Genomic DNA, 21212 nt, shown 5'->3' on the forward strand with positions numbered 1-21212 from the left:
GGAAAAACTGAAAGTTTAGGCTACCATCATTTGAAATTCCTGCTTTAGATCATATCATACCCTGAAATTAAGTATGGAAAGAATGTCTGACATTTAATGGGGAGGAACTCAGAAAAAAGCTCACTTTCACATCTGGATCAGAGGATAATAGATCTATGAACTAAATTTTGCAGTCCTTGCTTTGATAAGTTTAGCTTTAGAGTGACTAAGGGAAGTATAATAGGAAGTAGGTGAGGAGGGTATCTAAGTCTAAGTAAAAACTATTTTATTAGGAACTTGATACTGACTCACTGAAAACTATTGTGTACTCTTGCTTTCAGGTATATATTTTGCCCTAGTTTATGGATACATGTGAACATATGCTCTATATCATGAGGCCTGGTCTATATCTAGGTTTTGGGACTTTGTTAGGAAGTGAACCACCCAAAATGGAATAGAGAATACTATGAAAGGAAAGGTCTCACCCAAGTAATGAGGCTAAAAGACTGACATCCATGCCTGTTGTCTCTGGACAGTCTGAAGTGAAGCATGCTGAGGTGGTACTCCTTGCATTGATTAGGTTGGGATTGGCGGATACAATATCATTTGGTATGAATTGAGAGAAACATGCAGGAAAGTGAGCCCCACCCTAGAGGCTCCAGGACTGGGGGAAATTCAGGCTCTATAGAGGAAGTGGGAGGTTCTTGCTGTCTTAGGGTTTAAGGCAATAAATAGTTATCACTATAATCATATTATTTGGCAATTGGGTTAACTTTGGAAAATCCCACTGTTAGGATTTGCTGCATCATACACAACATCACCATAATTTATGTCCTTTGACATTATTTGTATATAGCAGTGCAACTGGTTGCTTCTGTTCTCCCTGGTCTAAGATTTTAAGAGAGTCAACATATCAAAGACTCAGCCTGTGGTCTGTGCATTAAAAAGTTTGAGATATTCAATCAATTTTCCCCTCTTATGTTAAGTAAATAGTGATTTATATGACTACAAATTAATAGGAGTGTACATAAACACCATTCCCACCACCAAAAGACTGTCCTCTTTGCCTCCCCCCCCCCAGGTGAAGCTGAACTTCCACCCTCACCCTCAATCCAGAGATTTTCAGCTTGGTTCCTGACCTTCCACCTTCTGCACCTATAATGACTCAGGGTCCATGCTCCCAGAGGGATAAAGAATAGGAAAGCTATCAGGGGAGGCAATGAGATACGGAGTTCTGGTGGTGGGAATTATGTGGAGCTGTACCCCTCTTATCCTATGGTTTTGTCAACATTTCCTTTTTATAAATAAATAAATGTTACAGAAGGAAAAAAAAAAAAAGAACTGACAGATTTTAGCCAGTTAGTAACCCTTCTATAGTCCTGCACTATATTTTCAATTATTGTGTTTTTCAATATTTCAATATTATGTTGTAACAAATATGAGAACTAAAGTCAGATTACTAAACTAGTCAGTGTTTATTGATGATTTATATCCATGATGGGGAATTTTGTACTTGAGTCCTTCTTGCCACTTCAAGGTTTTCCATTAGAATGAGCAGTTAACCATCTCTTTTCATTTTAAGCAAATAACCCATTTTAAATAACTAACAAAATTGTTCTCATTATAATCATGCATGCACTTCTTACTCATGAAAATGTACAATAACTTGTATGAGGCCATAGTCCTCTCACATTGTGAAATTAAGTCTTTACTACAAAAGGATCTCTAAAGAGGGTTCTATATAAAGGTTTTATTTCTCTTCTGGAGGCTAGGAAATAAAATTTGTGGTGTGGTATTCAAATACAAGAGGATCATTAAGGCTTATTTTAAGAAACTAAATACACTGTAAACTCAGAGTCAGTAACAGCAGGTCCACAGGGCAGTCACTCTGTTCTCTTGTTATTGAGCAGAGAGTGAGTTTAATAGCTTCAAAGACCTGCATTTTAAAATAATAACCTTTTGTCCAGCTAGCATAGTGATATTTTACTCTTCTACTTGTGTCACTGACATTTTAATATTTGTGTTTTTTCCATTTCTTCTTTAGGAAATACCACCTCCAAACAATGCTTGAAACATTAATGCAGTTATACAAGAGTATGTATAACCAGTGAAGAAAAATTTAAATGCCATCAGTTAAGGCCCATAGTGCCATAGTGATTTTCATATTAGTGACGCCTCTGTGCTAGTACATTTCTGACTTAGCTCTGCATGGAGGAAGAGCAATATTCTAGACCACAGAAAGGATGCAGTGGGAGAAAGGGGGAATCTGTGAATGTCTCACAGAAACAGACAGAAAGTCAGTTTCAAGGAAAGGACATATTGAGACCCTGGCAGGAGATTAGGAAGCTTAGTTCCAGGAAATGATAAACTTTGACTTGTAGGCTGTATAAATTTATCCAATTAGTACTAAAGAAAAACATCAGTTTTATCAAAAGAATGGTAGTGTAGGGTCTGGTCTGGCAGCCAGGTTAATTGAAATGTGTCATTTTGACACAATGACTGTTGAGTCACAGTAAACCAAGAAAAAGACAGACATCTGTCTATTCGTCTACTCAACTAATATGTACTGGCTATTCATTTTGTCTCCTGGACTGTGGCATAGGAGATAGACAATAAAAATGGAAAAGAAATGTAGGATTTTAACCTCTAAATTTACATTATATGAGGAAGCAATAATATTAAATAAAAACTGTAAGTGTGATGAGTTTCATAAAATAGGAGTATGCAGAATGCTCTGAAAGTCTAACAGAGATAATGGAATCATTAGCACTCCTGTATTCTCCACTGATTGCTGTGAGGGGGTCATCTACCTAGACCCTCAAAGAGACATACAGAAAGAAATACAAGAAGCAAGTCACATTTCATTCCTAGTTGGGATTTGGCCACAAACCTTTTAAGCCAGTATTTGAACCAAATGTCATTTCTCTACTACAATCCGCATCCTTCCTCCTCACAAACTTCTTGTTCCTGTTTTAAGGAGGTAAGATTGACAATAAGAGTATTAGTGGTGTGATCCTCTTCTTCCAGAAGGAATGACAGGGCCAGCAAAATAGCTCACTTGGCTAGTGTGCTGCTTTGCCTTGTATGTGACTCAGGTTCAAGTCCAGTGCCTACAGCACTGGAGGAAAGCTGGGTGCCATGGTCTCTCACTCTGTCTGCTTCTCTGCAGTCTGTTAACTAAACAACAGGCCAGATGGTGGTGCACCTGGTTGAGCTCACATGTTACTATGCACAAGGACCCAGGTTGGAAGCCCTAGTTCCCATCTGCAGAGGAAAACTTTGAGTGGTGAAGCAGGGCTGCAGGTGTCTGTTTCTCTTCCTCTCGATCACCCTCTTCCCTCTCATTTCTGGTTACTTCTATCCAATAAATAAATACAGTTTTTTTTTAAATGACCTCAAGAAAGGAATGCATAAAGAGCACATTGCTAGACAGAAAACTCCAAAGAGAAAAAGACAGATCTCATAAAACCACAAGCTCCGAATTACTTGTATACTCTTTTTGTTTGTCTTTGTACCAGAGCCTGCTCAGCTCTGGCTTATGGCAGTGCTGGGGATTGAACCTGGGACCTTCGGTGTCTCAAGCTTAAGAGGTTCTTTGTGTAACCTCTGTTCTATTTCCCCAGCCCACCTTTATGCCTTTGACTGAAGTTCTTCCCACGAGCCATTGTCATCTTTGAACTATCTGAGTACTTTTATCATAAAATTTGATGTAGATTTTAATAGGCTGAAAATACAGTTTTAGTAAAGTTAATTTGCTTCTAAGAAGCCCTATAGTAGCTATTACAGAATTAAGGGAAAGCAGACTTTAAAAAGAAATTAAGTTGATTGATCTACCTCAGAAAATGCAAAGCTAACTGAAAATACAAAATGTCTCAATGCACAAAAATTGTTGTTATAAAAAGAAATTATTTCAGTGTATGTACATTCAGAAAGTCTTAGATAATGGTCTTAATCCATAGTAACACATTTTAAACTAGAAGATAATGCAGACAATAAGAAAGGCAAAAAAGTCAAAATTCACATAGGTCATGTCTACAAATGATAATTGCAGTATCCATGAAAAAAAATACTTACACTGTGCCCACAATAGATAATCTCACATAATTAAAAAGTAATATAAGTAAAACAAATAACACTACCATCAACCAAGTCAGTGGTTTCCATTTTAATGACACAAAGCTATGCTGTTCTTCCTGTTCCCATGTGAGTTTCTTAAAATTAATTTCAACATTTTGAAAGATTTTAATTGTTTATTAATGAGAAAGATAGGAGGAGAGAGAAAGAACCAGACATCACTCTGGTGCATGTGTTGCTGGGGACTGAACCAGGATCTCATGCTTGAGAGTCTAGTGCTTTATCCACTGTGTACCTCCAGGACTACTGCTGATCTAAGCTTTAACAGTATTTTAAATTTCATTTATTTGCACCTGGTTGAGTGCAAGGACCCAGGTTTGAGCCTTATCCACTGTACCATCTCCTGGACCACTTAAAATTAATTTTATATAAATATTTTTAAAGCATATCAAATTGTGTCATCATTCTGTTTAAAGTTCATAATGCTAGAATAAATTCATTTCCTATTTTGAACTGCATAGCCCATCGCGACCTGACTCCATCTTTCCTCATCTGCATGGACGCCATTGTCCCTCTTAGTCACTGTTCTTCTTGCCCAGTCCTGTGTTCTCTAATGTTCCAACCCTTGCTCACTTTGGGGTCTTAGCCCAGCCCCTATCCCCTGTATTTTGCTGCATAATCTATGTCTGTATCTTTATCACCCTTCAATATCAACCACTGCTGTGATATGAATATGTGCATGTATTCAGTCAGAGGAGATCAGGCCTGTTCAGGCTGGTATGGCTTTTGACACATGTATTTGATCAGTTGTAAAACTGATTAATTTCCTCTTCTGCTACAACTTGAAGGAATCATATCATGTGATCTCAGTCATAGTTGAGACAGAAGAAACACAAAATGGGGAAAAACCTGTACCCCCTATATGTGGAATATACATCACAGCAATAGGTTGATACTGAAAGGATGATCAAGATACAGACACAAAACGTACAGAAAAAATACAAGAAAGAGAGAGATTGGACTGAGAGCCCAAAGTGAATTAAATGTGAATTATATATGGCTTCTTACAGCAGATACAGGACTCTAGAAGTGGAGGAGGTGGGATGGTGGTGATTCAGTGTCCTCTGACAGAGCAAGGTGACAGGTTGTGACGTCTATTGTGAAACTATCTGAAACTACACCTCGCTAACAGTCTTACATCATCATCCCCCCCCCATGAAGTTACCTAACACATTTCTGTGAAGATAATGCATTGAGTATGTCATATCTGATACCAAGACAGTGGCCCTCAAGCCTGAATGGGTAAAATGATCATAGGTAACACACACAGATGTATTTTGCTTCAAAGACAGATTGTAAAGGGCTAGGAATGTAAAAACACCTGTATTTTAAAAGTTCAGCAAATGACCAGTCATAAAGTATGTTGTATAAGAAAGTAAACTCAAATAAAAATTATATATTCTGGGGGCTGGGTGATATACCTGGTTGAACATACATGTTACAGTGCACAAGGACTGTTCAAATCCCTGTTCCCACCTGCAGGGGGAAAGCTTTGCAAGTGGTGAAGCAGAGCTGCAGGTGTCTTTCTGTTTTCTCTTCCTCTCTACCTCACCCTTGCCTCTTGATTTCTGGCTGTCTCTATCCAATAAACAAAAATTATTAAAAAATAAAAATTATATATTCTGTAGTTTTACTAAATAGGTCAATTCATGCCAGTCAAGGAGGCTCTTTGACAGATATTTTTAGGGGTTCAATATACTTAGATTTTAGACTATAAGAGGAATGTATCATTACAAACACAAATGCCATCTGCTTATGACCTAAAAATTTAATAAGCAACTTTTTTGTAATAACTGTTAAACACAGTAAGTTAAAATAATTTATAGGATATAAACTTTTTATAATTAAAAAGCTTAGGAAAATGAACCACAAATGAAAATAAGGCAAGTTGTCAGATATGTTATTATTTCACTCTCCCTAACTAGTTCACTTCCAAAGGATTTTAATTGTATCTGAAGTCAAGTAAAAGGCCTTGCCAACAGCTGACAAGCACCCTGTTTTATACCTGTGAAAGCACACAGTCAGGGGCAGGTACATTCCCTTATGAGCTTCATCTGGACCAAATTGTCATTTAAAAGGGAGTCTCCTCACTGTGTGAGTCCATGGACCTATTACATTCAGAGCAAGTCAGAAGCCATCAGTGTTGGGTGTCAGCCACACGCTATCCTGGTGGGCAGGGCAGTTGAGGGTGGGGAACTTGTGTCACTGGTGATGTTCTTCATGGGATGGTGTTGGTCTGCTTCTAAATTCTCCTTCTAAGACCCCTTCTGTTGCATTGCTTGAGGCTGTGGTCTATTTACATAATCATTGTTTTCATTGGTTTAATCCCCACTGGTTCCCGCTTCCGCTTCCTCTTCCTACTTCCTCTTCCTGACACTTCCGCTTCAGGAGACATAAAAGACAGGGCTTTCTAATGAAGAGAGATTAGATTAGATTAGATTAGATTAGATTAGATTAGATTGTTGAACTGCATCCCAGCTCATCAATAAAGATTGAACTGCGTTGCAGCTCAGCCATGAGTCCCTGGTCGCGGTCTCTCCCACCCATGAAGCTACCCCAGCCCGGCAGGATGGAAACTGGATACATAAGATGCACATGCTTTAGGCTTTATTTATGGCATCACCTCTTCAAACCGCCCTTTTATTTTAGGGGAGTCTTCCATGTACAGAAGCCTGATGATGACAGTGCAGGGAATTACCCTATGCTTCACTCCTCTTCCAGGTCCTCCTGTTATTATCTTACATTTGCCACAGTGACTCTTACTGCTCTAATGAAAACACTATTGCCGTTTTCTTCCTAGGATTTCATCCAGTAGTTCACCTTGCAGTTTTCTTAGTTTTTGTGACTCTGATAGCTTTAAAGAACACTGGCCAGATTCTTATGCTGTGTAACGACCCTCGATTAAGTTTTGTTTCGTAGATACTTTTCTCAGGATTACACTGAGGCACCAGGTGCTCAGGGAGGAATTGCCATTCTTATGACATCATATCAAGAGTATATACTATCAGGAAGCCTGGCCATGGCACATCCAGTTAAGCTCACAGGTTAACATGTGGAAGGACCTGGTTCAAGCCCTGCTCCCACTTGCAAAGGTAAGGCTTCACAAGTAGTGGAGCAGATCTGCAAGTGTCTTTCCTTCCTCTCTCTCCTCCTCCTCTCTCTCTCCCCTCCTTCTCCTCTTTCTGTCTCTCTCCATCATCTCTTCAATTTTTCTCTATCCTATCAAGCAAAATAGACAAAAAGGGGGGGGAGTAGCCACTAGGAGTGGTGGATTCATAGTGCGCACACTCAGCCCCAGCAAAAACCAGGTGTCAAATACAAAAGGGGGGATATATACTGTCAATGCAACTATTCATATTAATCCTCATGCCCTGCCTTAGATAATTATTGTCAGATGTTTCCACTGTAAAACCAACCGTTAACTGGTTTTGATTCCTCCGCTTCCGTATGTGCTGTGTGGAGGCAGCCATTTTGCAGCCAACAAGTAATGAGTAGGGAATCTTTCTCTATCTCCTTCTGTTATTGATTGATACTATCATTTGGTTATTTAAACAGGAGTTCATAGACACTTCTATTATGCTTTGAACTGAATCCACTATTACTTTTTATGCTGTGGGATTGTTTCAGTTTGCTCATTGGAAAGCCAGCTTAGTTCTTTCCCCTTAGATATATCCTCAGATAGAAGCATTTTATTTTTCTTTGTGATTGATATTATTACATTTATTTTGGCATATATATTTTTCTTTTTTTCCTGACACTACAAAATGTAGCAGGTTCATTCTGTACATTTTCTACTCAAAATGAAACTTGGGAGTATTTCAAGGAGCAACTATTTCCTTTTATTGGAGAATGTAAGACCAGAATGTAGTTGCTAGCATGAAGAGTGTCACTAAATGCTAGTGACTCTAAGCCTATCAACATAGAGCGAGAAAGTATATTTGCCCATATATGTGCATGCACTTACAAATATTTTATATATCAACTGTCTGTGCATAAAGCTGAGTATAAACCCAGATACATGTTAGAAACTCTAAGTCATCACTATGTGTATGAATCCTCCTACCCTCCCCCCCACCACACACACACACGCACACTTCATTGGGTTGTCTCTCAATTCTGTAATGAGACATCTGGCTAACACTATATGTCATCCATTAATTTAACTGTTTTTTAAATTTATAGAACAGATAGAAATTGAGAGGGGGAAGGGAGATAGAGAGAAAGACAGACACCTGCAGACCTGCTTCACTGCTCATGAAAACTCCCCCCTGCAGGTGGGGAGTGGTGGCTTAAACCAGGGTCCTCATGATAACATCTGTACTTAACTGGGTATACCACAGTCCGGTCCTGTTAATTTAATTGTTCAAGTATGAATATAAAGCATTATCAGCCTTATTAACCAGTTATGCCATGTGAAAATGTAACCAACTCAGATATAATCACTGTACTTAGTAACTTCCAGTTACTCCATTAGGTAATGACTGTGTTACACATTTATATCATTTTGCCAGATAGCTTACCTTCTGGTATCTTTTAAACCTTTCAAATGATTTTCTCAGTTGAATTTTTAAAGATTTACTTTGTGCTGTGACACTTTATGTTTTGACAAATGCAGAACTTTATGTCGTCATCATTCCAGTAGGAATTGAACGGTTTTGCCTCCCTCCAAATTCATCTCTGTACCTGATTTCTCTCTTTGCCCCACAAACTGACACTGTTTATTGTCTCTCTTGACCTTTTCTCTACAGAATGCGATCTAATTTGAAGCATGTGTGTGCAGTTTTCTATCCTTGACTATTGTACTTAAACCCCACTTATGCCTTTGCATGGCTTGATACATCATCTGTCTGCATTTCATCCAGTGACCTACTAAAGGATGTCTTGTTGCTTCCAGTTTTGGGTGATTATGACCAGAGATACTATGAAAAATGTGTGTGGCTTTGCTTTTGTGTACAAGCATGTTTGAAAAAACAATTTTGGCAAATATCTAGGAGCTTGATTACTGCATCACATATTGAGATCTTTATCTTTGTATGAACCTACTAAACTCTCATCTGGTGAGTATATTAACTGTACTGTTCTGCATTCCTTCCTATAATGAATGAGAGTTTCCATTGCTTTATAGTCTCCTCAACATTTAGAAATGTCAACTGTTTGGGGTTCAGCCATTCTAGCACACATGGAATGGTTTCTCACTGTAGCTATAATTTAGCCTCTGAAGCAATTTAGTTTTGAGCAGCTTTTCATATATGTATTAGCGGTCACTGCATCTTCTTTGATGAGGTATTTCCCAACATGTACATCCATTATTTGCTGATTTATCCTACCTCTGTTCTGCATTCTTATGTATCATTGACATGCCCTTGACCATGCTGTGCTTTAAAAACACTTTCTCCCAATTTGTGACTACTCTATAATTCTTTTAATAGTATTTTTAGAAAAAAATATTTCAGACAAACATAGAAGATTAACAACAAATTATTTTCTTTAATGCACTTCCTTGGTGTTACATAATCAAGAAATATAGGTCACATAAAATTTCTCAGGTGTTCTCTAGAAATTTTATATTTTTTCAGTTTATGCTTCATATACACATTCATGTAACTTGCACATCAGTGAAATCATTTTTGTTTTTGTGATTTTTTCCTGAGATATGTCCTTTCATTCTAAGACATCTTTTTCCAGATGCTTCACGATTAGAGGTCATGTTGATTGATGAAGCTCTGGTGTGGCCTCACTGGATCTAGACAGATCAGTAAGCCTGGGATCACCTCTATCCAGCCTCTGCCAAAGCTCAGGCAGCTACCCCAAACCAAGCCTGACTTCGATGCTATGAGTTCCTGGAATTTCAACCTTGACTCACTTCTCATGCCTCAGGATGTAATGACCTCTGAGTCTTGGGTGAATGAGAGTTCCTCAAATCTTAAATAATAATAATACTTACTATTAAGATGACTATTAGTATTGCCACCAGGGTTATGGCAGGGGCTCCAAGCTTGCAAAATGAATCCACAGCTCCCTATATCCCCTTCATTCATTCTTCCTTCATTTCTTTTCTTTCCTTCTTTATTTCTTTCCTTCTTTTTATTTTATAGATGAGGAAGAAATTGAGAAAGGAGTGGGGGAGTGGGAGATAGAAAAGGAGAGAAAGAGAAACACCTGTGTAGTGCTCCGCCTCTCATGAAACTTCTCTGCAGGCGGGGAGTGGATACTTGAAGCTGGGACACTGCCTTTGCTAACCTGTAAGCTCAGCCCAGTGCACCACTAGGTGCCACCACCCACTCCTCACCCCGCAGCCCCCCACCCCAGTTCCTATTTTTGAGAAAAGGGCATAGGGTGAAGGTGGATTGCATGTGACTTACTTTTAAATCCTTGGGTGTCATAATGTGTGAGGCTCAATTCAGAAATGTGGCTGTATTGTGGAAGAAATGAGTAACTTAACTTGATTTTAAAAACAAAAGTAACTTTGTTCTTGTGAAAAATCTAACTTTATCAATTGAGAGCAGGAAGTCAAGTTGATAGATGGCTCTCTGGAAAACAGCCCAGGCGTCAGCAGTCCAAGCAGGTGGGCATGGCTGACATTCTAGAAACTAAATTTATTATACAGCCAATTGTAAGGCTGAAGTACTCTCCCTTGGGTTGGGATTCATTTTTTGTTGATTTAAAAACCCATTTATCTAAATTGTATTAGGTTTCCCACAAATCTGAAATGTGAACACCTGCAAGTGATATTGACATTCTAAAGCTCAGACTTCATTACAACTGGCAAGTTGTTTAGTTTATTTGAGAAATGCCCTTGATCAGATATTTCTAAGAGGAAAAAAGTATACGGTAGAGACAGTATCATGACTACTACTATCCTCTGAGCTAAGGAGCCAGGAATGTCCCTGTGTTAATAAGTCTTTATCCTGAATTATTTGTCATAAATGAAAGCTCTGATGCCATACAATGTGGGCTTGCAGCCCAACTCCAAAAATAACTAGATAGATGGCCTTGTATGAATGACTTAATCTCTCTGAACCTCAGTTTTCTTTTCTTTTTTTAAATAAATTTTAACTTTGTTTCATTTTTTATTATATTTATTTATTTATTGGACAGAGAGAGTCATAAATTCAGAGGAAGGATGAAGTAAAGAAAGAGACAGACCACTTGTGAAGCTTTCTCCCTGCAGGTGGGGACCAGGAGCTTGAACCCAGGTCTTTGCACATTGTAACATGTGCACTCAACCAGATGAACCACCACCAGGCCCCTGAACCTCAGTTTTCTAAAATGACAGTCATAGTATTTTTTAAAAAATCATTTAAATTGTTTTCTTGGAAGCAGAGATAATGGCTTCCCATAGTTGTTGGCACATAGATAACGGCCTCTTATCTCCCCATGATAGATGTCTGCAAAACACTCTCACTCCGGACTTAGGCCCGTCTCCCCTGATGAACCAGAACCCCACAATCCTCTCTACCCCCAGAGTCCTTGCTTTGGTTCCATGCACCTCCCCTGTCCAGGTTTCTCCATGTGTCTCCCTTTTTCTATCCTTGTTTCTTAAGCTTCCACACAGTGGGTGTCAATGCTGCCTGTGCTCACCAGGACATACCAAACTGCCTTGGGTGCAATGGAGTGCTGCTCCGGCCAGGGGCAAGGCTTTCACTCGATTTATTTCCATATTTGTTTTGTCCATGTACAACTTTCCCGTGGCCTCTTCTAGCAGGGAGCTTGCAATCATCTCACTGAATGCCAGGTTGTTCCTGTCCTATAGGCTGGTGGGGAAGAGTTAGTTTAATGACAACACAGTTTTCCTTGAGGTCTTTGCATTAGCATTTGGACAACCTTGTCTTGGACCTGGTCTGAGAGGAAAGGTTTATAGTTTTTTTTTTCTTTTTTTTAAAGATTTTATTTTATTTTATTATTTATGAGAAAGATAGGAGGAGAGAGAAAGAACCAGACATCACTCTGGTACATGTGCTACTGGGGATCAAACTCAGGGCCTGATGCTTAGAGTCCGAAGCTTTATCAATGTGCCAGCTCCCGGACCACAAGGTTTGTAGTTTCTTTCCGCTCAGTCTGATATTGGCTGTAGGTTTGTTGTATATAGACTTAACTACACACAAGAATTTTCCATGAGTCGCTAGTTTGCTTGGTATTTTGATCATGAAGTTGAATCTTGTCAAATCTTCCTCTGTATCTTTTAACACAATATGACTTTTTACTTTCCTCTGTTGGTGTGGTGGATCACTGTTGTGATGTAATTAACACAGAGCTGATAAATGGACTAATTTACATACGGGATGACGTCAAGCTGGCGTCGGGTTGGAACTTAAGTGGGCTGGGGAAGTGGCCTCCTCTGTTGTGGCTTCAGGCTGTGGGTTCCAGGCTGCTTGCTCCTGGTGCCCAGCTTTCCTGCTTGCTGGAGGTACCCGCCATGGCTGTCTCTCCTGGGAAACGAACGTGTAACTCAGCTAGCTGGTAAACTCTGAGACTCCTCTGCAGCCATAGTGAGTAACCTGTCTCTTTGCCGATAACTGCTTATTTGTAGTACCGGAAACCTAACATCCCGAACCACTGTACTGCCACAATAAAGCTCTGATTGCTGAGACCTGTTCCCAGCCACACTACAGCCAAGTCCTTTTCATTCTAATTATAACAGAGCATACTTATTGACTTGCATACATTAAAACCACCTTGCATCCCTGGACAACATTCCACTTGGTCATGATGTGCAATATTTTTAATGTAATGTTATATCCCATTGGCTAGAAATCTGTACTGTATTTCAATGTATCTCATCATGGAAACAAGGTTGTAGTTTCCTTTGATTGTTACATCTCTGCCCACTTTCGGTGTCACCTTTCTACCATCTTGTGGTTTCTGAATTAATTTAACTATTTCTTAGTGGTCTTCACAAAGCAGAAATAAATCTTACTTGAACATTGCTAAGGGATGATGCTCATATCAACTTTGTCGCCTCACTTGGCTTGAAGACTCAAGCAGTGGGGAGGTGGTCCAGAATACAGAGCCTATTCCTTGGGGGAATGAAGCACCATTTTCCTGGCATCCTGCTGGGCTAGCTTCATGGGCGGGAGAGAGAGACGACCAGGGACTCATGGCTGAGTGGTACACAGTTCAGTCTTTATTCATGTGGAACGCAGCACAATCTAAGCTATCTCTCATCACAGTCCTGTCCTTATATATCCTGAGGTGGAAGAGTCAGGTCTGAATGCCGGGATAGCCTGAGGGTACTTCTTCCCAAGCCGGTGCTCTCTGGGTTGGAGAGAACTCAACTGGAGCTGATCTAGGCTGCTGTGTGGGAGAGGGATCAGAAACGCGTGCTGCACCAACTTCCGCAGGAGATACACTCTGGAACTCTCGGAGCCGGAAAGCAATTTCCAAGTGTCTTTAATCAGAAGAGCAGCTGTTTTTATACTCTCCAAGTAGGGTGGAAACAGGATGTGATATAGAGAGGGTGGAGAGAAAAGTGACTGGTGAAAATCAGAGTGTGACAAGGAGGGGGCGGAACAGGCGAGAATCCTATAACTGAACCACCAATGCCCTGGAGTGCTTTATGTAAAAGTGATTTATGTAAATAGACCAAACCTTTGGATCAGTAAATCCCTATATAGGCATATGGATAAGAAGAAGCCAGGGGGAGATGGCAACTACCCAACATCTCCCCCTTTCTTTTTAACTTTTTGCCATAGTATCAGGAGTGTGGGGCACTTTGTGAGGCAGGGAGACTGATAAGAGGCACACCTTTTTTGGGGTTCTACTGTCCCTCCTTGCTCAACCTCTCCGTGGAGAGAGAGACTAACAGGATTGACACACCCCTCAGGCTCAAGCCCTTCCAAGCTCAACCATATCCTCACAATTCCCCAACATCTTCCTCTTACTTAATGGCCATATATAACTGGGTCAATGTCTGTAAAAGGCTTCATCTCTGTCAGGGGAATAGCAGTGTAGGGGTGAATGGAAACCTGTTGGGAAGAAAGCAGAATGATAGTGTGTAAGTGTCTTTAAAAAGAACTAGCACAAGACGGAGGGATAAGTAAGAGTAGCAAGAGACAGAGTGAGCCTGATGGGTGGAGGAGTGGGGGCCTGATAAGCCGAGGGGCTAGAGGGGTGATCTGGCATTGCAAAATCCCGAGTCAGCCTGCTACAGTCATTCTTCAAGAAGTCCAGGAGTATAAAAGGAGTGTCCAGCAAGTTCTATAGAAGCATCAGTCCAATGTCAACGGCCAGGAAATAAATGCCACACGTCTATCTTGATGGAGGAGGACGGCCACCGGAACTTTTCTTCTCTGTAGAGAGTGACCTGGAACCGCCAAAACATGATGGGCGAAACAGAAGCAGGAAGAGCAGACACCGATGGTTGAGAGAAAGGCAGTAGGAAAGTCTTGTCCTTCGGAGTCTGTGAATCAGGTTCTCCAGATCGTGTCAGGTCACATCATGGGTTTCTGGGGATGGCTGTAATTGTGGGTGATGTCAGAGGTCAGGGGTCCAAGATGGATTTCTGGGGATTCTATATGAGCAGATGCTTCTTTATGCGAAGGCTTGTCATAGCTGTAGTCAATTACTTATGAAAAAACTTTGTAACAAATTAGAAGTTTACTACAATTGATAACTCAATGATTATAACTGGTTTAGGTATCTTTATAATTTTGTGTAAAGGTCATCTTACGTGACCTCATGTAGCAGTCTTTATATAGCAAAGTTTTCATACCGAGTTTAAGTTACATATATTGATTCTTGACTATTTTTACATTGGGTTTTTAAGCAAACTCAGGTTACTAGAGTTAACACATTTTAGTGACAATTTTTTTTTTTGGTACATTTACAATATCAGATTGATGCCAAATTTGTTGTGGATTAATTTCCACAAGATAGCTTACAGGACATTTTTGGGGGCCCTCCAAAAATGTCCTGTATAGAGAATTTGTATTTTAACTTAGGAGATGATGAATTGTCACATTGAATATTAAGAGTTTTACCTTAAACACTCAGTTACTTAAATGAATTGATTTTACCTCTTCTCGTAAAAATGTAACTTCGAAGTTACGATTTAACTGTCAAGTTAATGTTTACCAAACTTGAAACACGCATATTAAACATATAGTTTATAACACACAGGAGGAGAAAAACTTGTAAATAAGATATATCATTTCAAATGTGAATTTAGAACTACTGTCATAGTTGAACCATCTTTACTCACACAGTTTAAGACTAAACATTTCATATTGATATCAAGACTTAAAAAGGAAATCAAAAGGGGGAATGAACAATTTTTGGACTGTTTCTGGACGTCTCCAGAAACCATGGCTGCGTCCAGCCGTTTGATATAAAGTCAGTTAACTTTCAGAGTACTCTGAGCACAATGGGTCATACAAAAATTTTGGTCACTCAACTCACTCAATTTTTTTTTTCACTCACTCACTCACAAAACACAACTGGCCAGTCATAGGCATAAGACATTCATTCGGAGGGGGGGGAGAGTTCTGTGAATCAGATTTTTTTTTTTGATTCTGCCGTGCTGTATTATGGATCCTGGGGTGCATCCTGTAGCCAGTCCTCTTGCAGCCAGTCTTCTTGCAGTGTTTCTTGTTCTTCAGGGATATCAGCACCATCATGTGGGTATTGCCGAACATGGCGGGCAGGAACCCAAACAGGCTTGGAGTAATTTTGTGGAAAAATACATGCGAAACCCCTCCCCATAGTCAACAGGGGGTCAGGCCCTTTCCAAATTTTATCAAGTGGGTCTTTCCATTTGACTTTAATAGCTGGAAGGGTGGGTGGTGTTTGCCAATGAAGAATTATAGGAGGTTGGTCGGAGTTTTTGTAAATATTAAAGAGATTTAATGTAGTTAAGGCTTTTGCCAGCTGGATATTAGGGGGGTACATTTCCCCTTTTTCTTTATTTAATTGAGCCTTAAGAGTTTGATGGGCCCTCTCAACAATGCCTTGTCCCTGTGGATTATACGGAATGCCTGTAGTATGAGTAATGTTCCAGAGGGAACAAAAATCTTTAAATTGTTTGCTGGTAAAAGCAGGTCCATTATCCGTTTTAAGTTGAAGATGTAAGCCCATTACAGCAAAACAGGAGAGCATATGGCTTATAAGCTTTTTTGAGTTTTCTCCAGTTTGAGCTGTAGCCCACATAAACTTAGAGAAGGTATCAATTGAGACGAACACATATTTTTGTTTGCCAAAGTTAGGTATGTGGGTAACATCAATTTGCCAAAGAGCGTTGGCTTTTAAACCTCGAGGATTAACCCCTAGAGTCTGAATAGCAGGTGTTTTGATTAGACCTGCACAGGAGGAACATGTAGCAAGAATACGTTTTAACTGTGGCAGAGGAATATCAGGAAATCGAGCTCGAAGACCTTTAAGATTAACATGGGTTAGGGAATGAAAGTCAGCAGGATTAGAGACAGAGGCTAGGAGAATTCCTGTGGAGGCAAGGCGGTCAGCTGCAGCATTCCCTTCGGACAGGGGACCAGGAAGAGGGCTGTGGGAACGTAGGTGCTGAACATACAGTGGATGGGTTCGAGAACAGAGCATAGAGGCAATTTGAATTAAAAGAGGAGAAAGTGGGTTGTCATCAATTCTTACATAAGATCGAGCAAGCCATGGAAGTAAGTTAACAGTATACACACTGTCAGAAAAAAGGTTGAAGGATTCTGGTACAGCTTTTAATGCAAGGAAAACAGCATAAAGTTCTTTGTACTGAGGGGAATTATCAGGAAGTTCAGTAAAGAGAGGTTTGGGGTATTGCTGGTCTGGATAATATATAAGGGCAGCAGCTCCCTTTTTTCCACCATCAGTGAACACTGTAGGAGCAGAGGGGATGGGATCTCGAGAGAAAAGTTTAGGTACTAGTAGAGGCAACAGAGGTAAAGAAGCTATCAAATTATTAGAGGGAAAATGATTATCTAATTGTCCTGGAAAACCCATTAAACTTATGGCAAAACGAGAATGGTGGCGTATGAGCCATTCTGTATCAGTGAGAGAAAAGGGAAGAATGATTGAAACTGGTTCCCTTCCTAAGACCTGAACCGATCTGTTTCTTCCTTGGCGAACCATAAATGCTAAGGCATCAATCTCGGTAAGGAGTCTTGGAGCTCCGCCTACTGGCGTATGAAGCCATTCGAGAACGCCACGTTTCTGCCACAATGCCCCCACTACCGTGGGGGTGGAGTTAAAGATTAGAAGATTTACTGGAGAGGAGGGGGAGAATCGAACGAGGTGCATGTCCTGGAGAGCCTGGTTAACTTTTTCCAGAGCCAAGGATGCTTCGGGGGTTAACATACGCTTTGAAGAGGGCTGTTTGTTTCCTTTTAACAGATCGAACAGTGGTTGCAGGCAGCTCGTAGGCAGATAAAGATACTGCCTAAGCCAATTCAAATTTCCAAGAAAACTTTGTAAAGAAGCAAGAGTGAGATTAGAAGGAAAAGTAACACAAGGTTTTAAAGGACGAATCTGCGTTAGGTAAATCTCTGAGCCTAAGAAAGATATTGGAGGGATTAGCTGTAAGGCAGGGATTAGAAAATCACGTAGGGCGGAGAGATCTGTATCTAATTCTCCCCATATTAACACGTCATCCATATAATGAAAAACCTTAAGGCCCTTATGAATATATGGAAAAAGGGCAGATTTAACAACCTCTTGACAAATAGTAGGACTATTAGCCATGCCCTGGGGCAGTACCACCCATTCAAATCTATCGGCAGGGCTGGCATTATTAATAGAAGGAACAGAGAAAGCAAAACGTTTACAATCTTGTGGGTGTAAGGGAATAGAGAAAAAACAATCCTGTATATCAATAGCTATGATTGGAATTCCTGTGGGAATTGCGGAAGCAAGAGGCAAACCCCTTTGGGGGGAGCCCCAAACCTGCATGGTTTTATTAACTGCACGGAGATCTTGGAGGAGGCGCCATTTTCCTGAGCGCTTTTTAATTACAAAGACTGGAGTATTCCATGGGCTCTGAGAATGACGAATGTGTCCCAAAGATAACTGCTCTTGGACGAGTTTTTTTAAAATTTCTAGCTTCTCCCTAGGCAAAGGCCACTGTTCCACCCAGACAGGCTCATTAGAAAGCCAATCTAAGCAGGGAGTTCTGTTACGAACAGTGGCAGTTAGTATTGGGGGTGCTGGTTGGGTCTAGCAGTCTCACAGGAGTGAGTGTGGTGTCCTGCAGAGGTGTCTGAGGATATCACTACATCTAAAGATTCCAGCAAGTCTCTTCCCAATAAATTGGTGCTTATATCAGCTATTAAAGGCTGAAAGCGTCCGGTAGTCCCTTCTGGATCTTCCCACACAAGGGAATCTCGTGTGCGGAATGCCTGAGTCAATCCTCCAACACCATGTAAGCGTGGTCCTGGGAGGAGTTCCCAACTCTGGGGAACCTCTGCTTGTCTTAATATTGTCTTATCTGCTCCCGTGTCAATCAAACACTTAAAAGGAATATTACCAATCTTTACTGTCATAGTTGGGTGACCCCTTTCTAAAACAGGGGTGGTCCATAAAATCTCAGGCTCTGAATTCGAGCTGTTCTCTTGCTCCAGCCGGTTATTTCTATGCTGGAAGTTCCCACATACCACGGGTTCCTCCTTCTGCTCACCCTCTGTTATTGTTACTTGGCGTGGTGGGTATAGCGACGGATTGGGTCCCAAGCTGGGCTTCTGTTTGTGGAAGAGGGGCACAGCACCAAGCGGGCGACCTGCTTCCTTCCCCCTTGGGGGCGGGGCTAAGGGAAGCCCCATACCTAGTTTAAATCCCTGTTTACATTTGGCAGAGGCGTGCCTTTCCTATGGAACCTTGACCAACAATCTCTCCTCCAGTGAAATCCTTTCTGGCATCTGGGACAAGGCATTCGTGGTCTCTGATTCCCTGTCTGGAGGCGGGGTTGCCCTGACTGGAGGTGGGGTTGCCCTGACTGGAGGCGGGGTCGCGGTCTATTTTCTGGACATTTGTTACGCCAATGCCCTTGGCGACCGCACTGAAAGCAAGCTCCTTTTTGCTTATGTAAGGTAGCTGCATAGGCCTGTAACATAGGTCCTTGAAAAGAGCTTGATCTGAGATCCTGTGTAGCTAGAATCCAAGTATCTGGGTGTTCATTTTTAAGAGTGATACAGGCCTGTCGAAAATGCGGAAGCATTCCATCCCAGACTATGGATCGCAGTAGGAGAAAACGAGCGTCAGGATTATAAATCTTCCTTTCCAAACTCGACTGGACCCTGGCAATGAATTTAGCGAGGGATTCATCAGGTTCTTGTTGCAGGGAGAGAATGGGGGCTGAGGCTGCTCCCATGGGTGGTGTTAATCGCTCCCATGCTTTTAATGCACACAGGCGTACTTGATCAAAATACCCCGCTGGAAACTTGGCTTCCGCCTGTTGAATCCCTGTTTCTAATTGGCCTGTTCCAAACAATGCATCAAAATTACCCTCTGGCTGATTTTGAATATTTTTCCGCGATTGTTGTAAACATTCATCGCGAAAGAATGCCTCCCATTGCAGGAAGAGGGGGCCTGGGAGCGTAGCACGAGTCACATCTCTCCAATCTTTAGGGGTATTAAGGTTCTGAAGCAGGCCTTGTAAAATGGACCTGGTCCATGGGGCATGAACACCGTCATCTTTGATAGCCTAGCGTAGTTCCTTCAGGTCTGTGGCGGAATATGGATACCAGGCCTGAGGTTTTTGTCTATTGGGGGCAACATTGACCGGAAATGTGTGGACTTCCTCTGATAAGTGTGTAGCGGTAGGAGGAGTCACTGAAGTGGAAGCTTCTGGACAAGTGGCCGAAGAAGTGGTTTTGGAGGCTACAGGAGAATTCGGACATGTGTCTATCAAAACAGGGTGGGGTGAAGAAGCAGCCGTGGAGGCAGCAGGAGGTTCCGGACACGTTTCTGCCAAAATGGGGGTGGCCGAAGAAGTGGCTGTGGAGTCCAAAGGAGAATTTGGACACATGTCTGCCAAAATAGGGGCCTCAGGGCAAGATGCCAAAATAGGGGCCTCAGGGCAAGATGCAGAGGAATTAGGGTGGGTCAAGATCACGACAGGCCTTTGCTTCTTCTTGTTTTTAAGGTGCTGGTTAAGTTCTATGATTACTTCCTTTATCTCTTGGATCTCAGCCTCTAGTTTCTTAAGCCTTTTGAGAGGTTGCCCTATATATCCCTTAAAAGCTGCTATGATGATCAACAGGATATAAGGTGAAGCCCCGAGAAAAATGTCCCAGATATATAAAAATTGTATACTGGAAAAAGAATGCAGGATTTGGAAAAGATTTTCCATGGTGGAAAGATCTCCGGAAAACAATAAAAAAGAAAAAAAAATCACAGTGCCTTAACACAATATTGCAGATACCCAAAAGGTGTGTACTTATCTAAAATGTCTTCTTGTAAATCTGCTGCTTACGGGTCCCTGTTCTGGGCGCCAGATGCCGGGATAGCCTGAGGGTACTTCTTCCCAAGCCGGTGCTCTCTGGGTTGGAGAGAACTCAACTGGAGCTGATCTAGGCTGCTGTGTGGGAGAGGGATCAGGAACGCGTGCTGCACCAACTTCCGCAGGAGATACACTCTGGAACTCTCGGAGCCGGAAAGCAATTTCCAAGTGTCTTTAATCAGAAGAGCAGCTGTTTTTATACTCTCCAAGTAGGGTGGAAACAGGATGTGATATAGAGAGGGTGGAGAGAAAAGTGACTGGTGAAAATCAGAGTGTGACAAGGAGGGGGCGGAACAGGCGAGAATCCTATAACTGAACCACCAATGCCCTGGAGTGCTTTATGTAAAAGTGATTTATGTAAATAGACCAAACCTTTGGATCAGTAAATCCCTATATAGGCATATGGATAAGAAGAAGCCAGGGGGAGATGGCAACTACCCAACATCTGAAGAGGATGTATGTAAGATAGGGGGTGGGGAGAAGGAAAAAGCGTGGGAAACAGTGAGGATTAAACCAATGCCCTGGAGGCAGGGTCGTGCTTAGTTAATAGTGGTGATGTAAACAGAATAGTGTTAAGCAGGGGGGATTAAACCAATGAAACAGAAGAGGTCTTAGAAGCAGAATTTAGAAGCAGACCAACAGCATCCCATAAGAACACAACACAGTTATG

This window comes from Erinaceus europaeus, chromosome 4 (genome assembly GCF_950295315.1).
Source record: "Erinaceus europaeus chromosome 4, mEriEur2.1, whole genome shotgun sequence".
In the NCBI taxonomy this organism is placed as follows: domain Eukaryota; kingdom Metazoa; phylum Chordata; class Mammalia; order Eulipotyphla; family Erinaceidae; genus Erinaceus; species Erinaceus europaeus.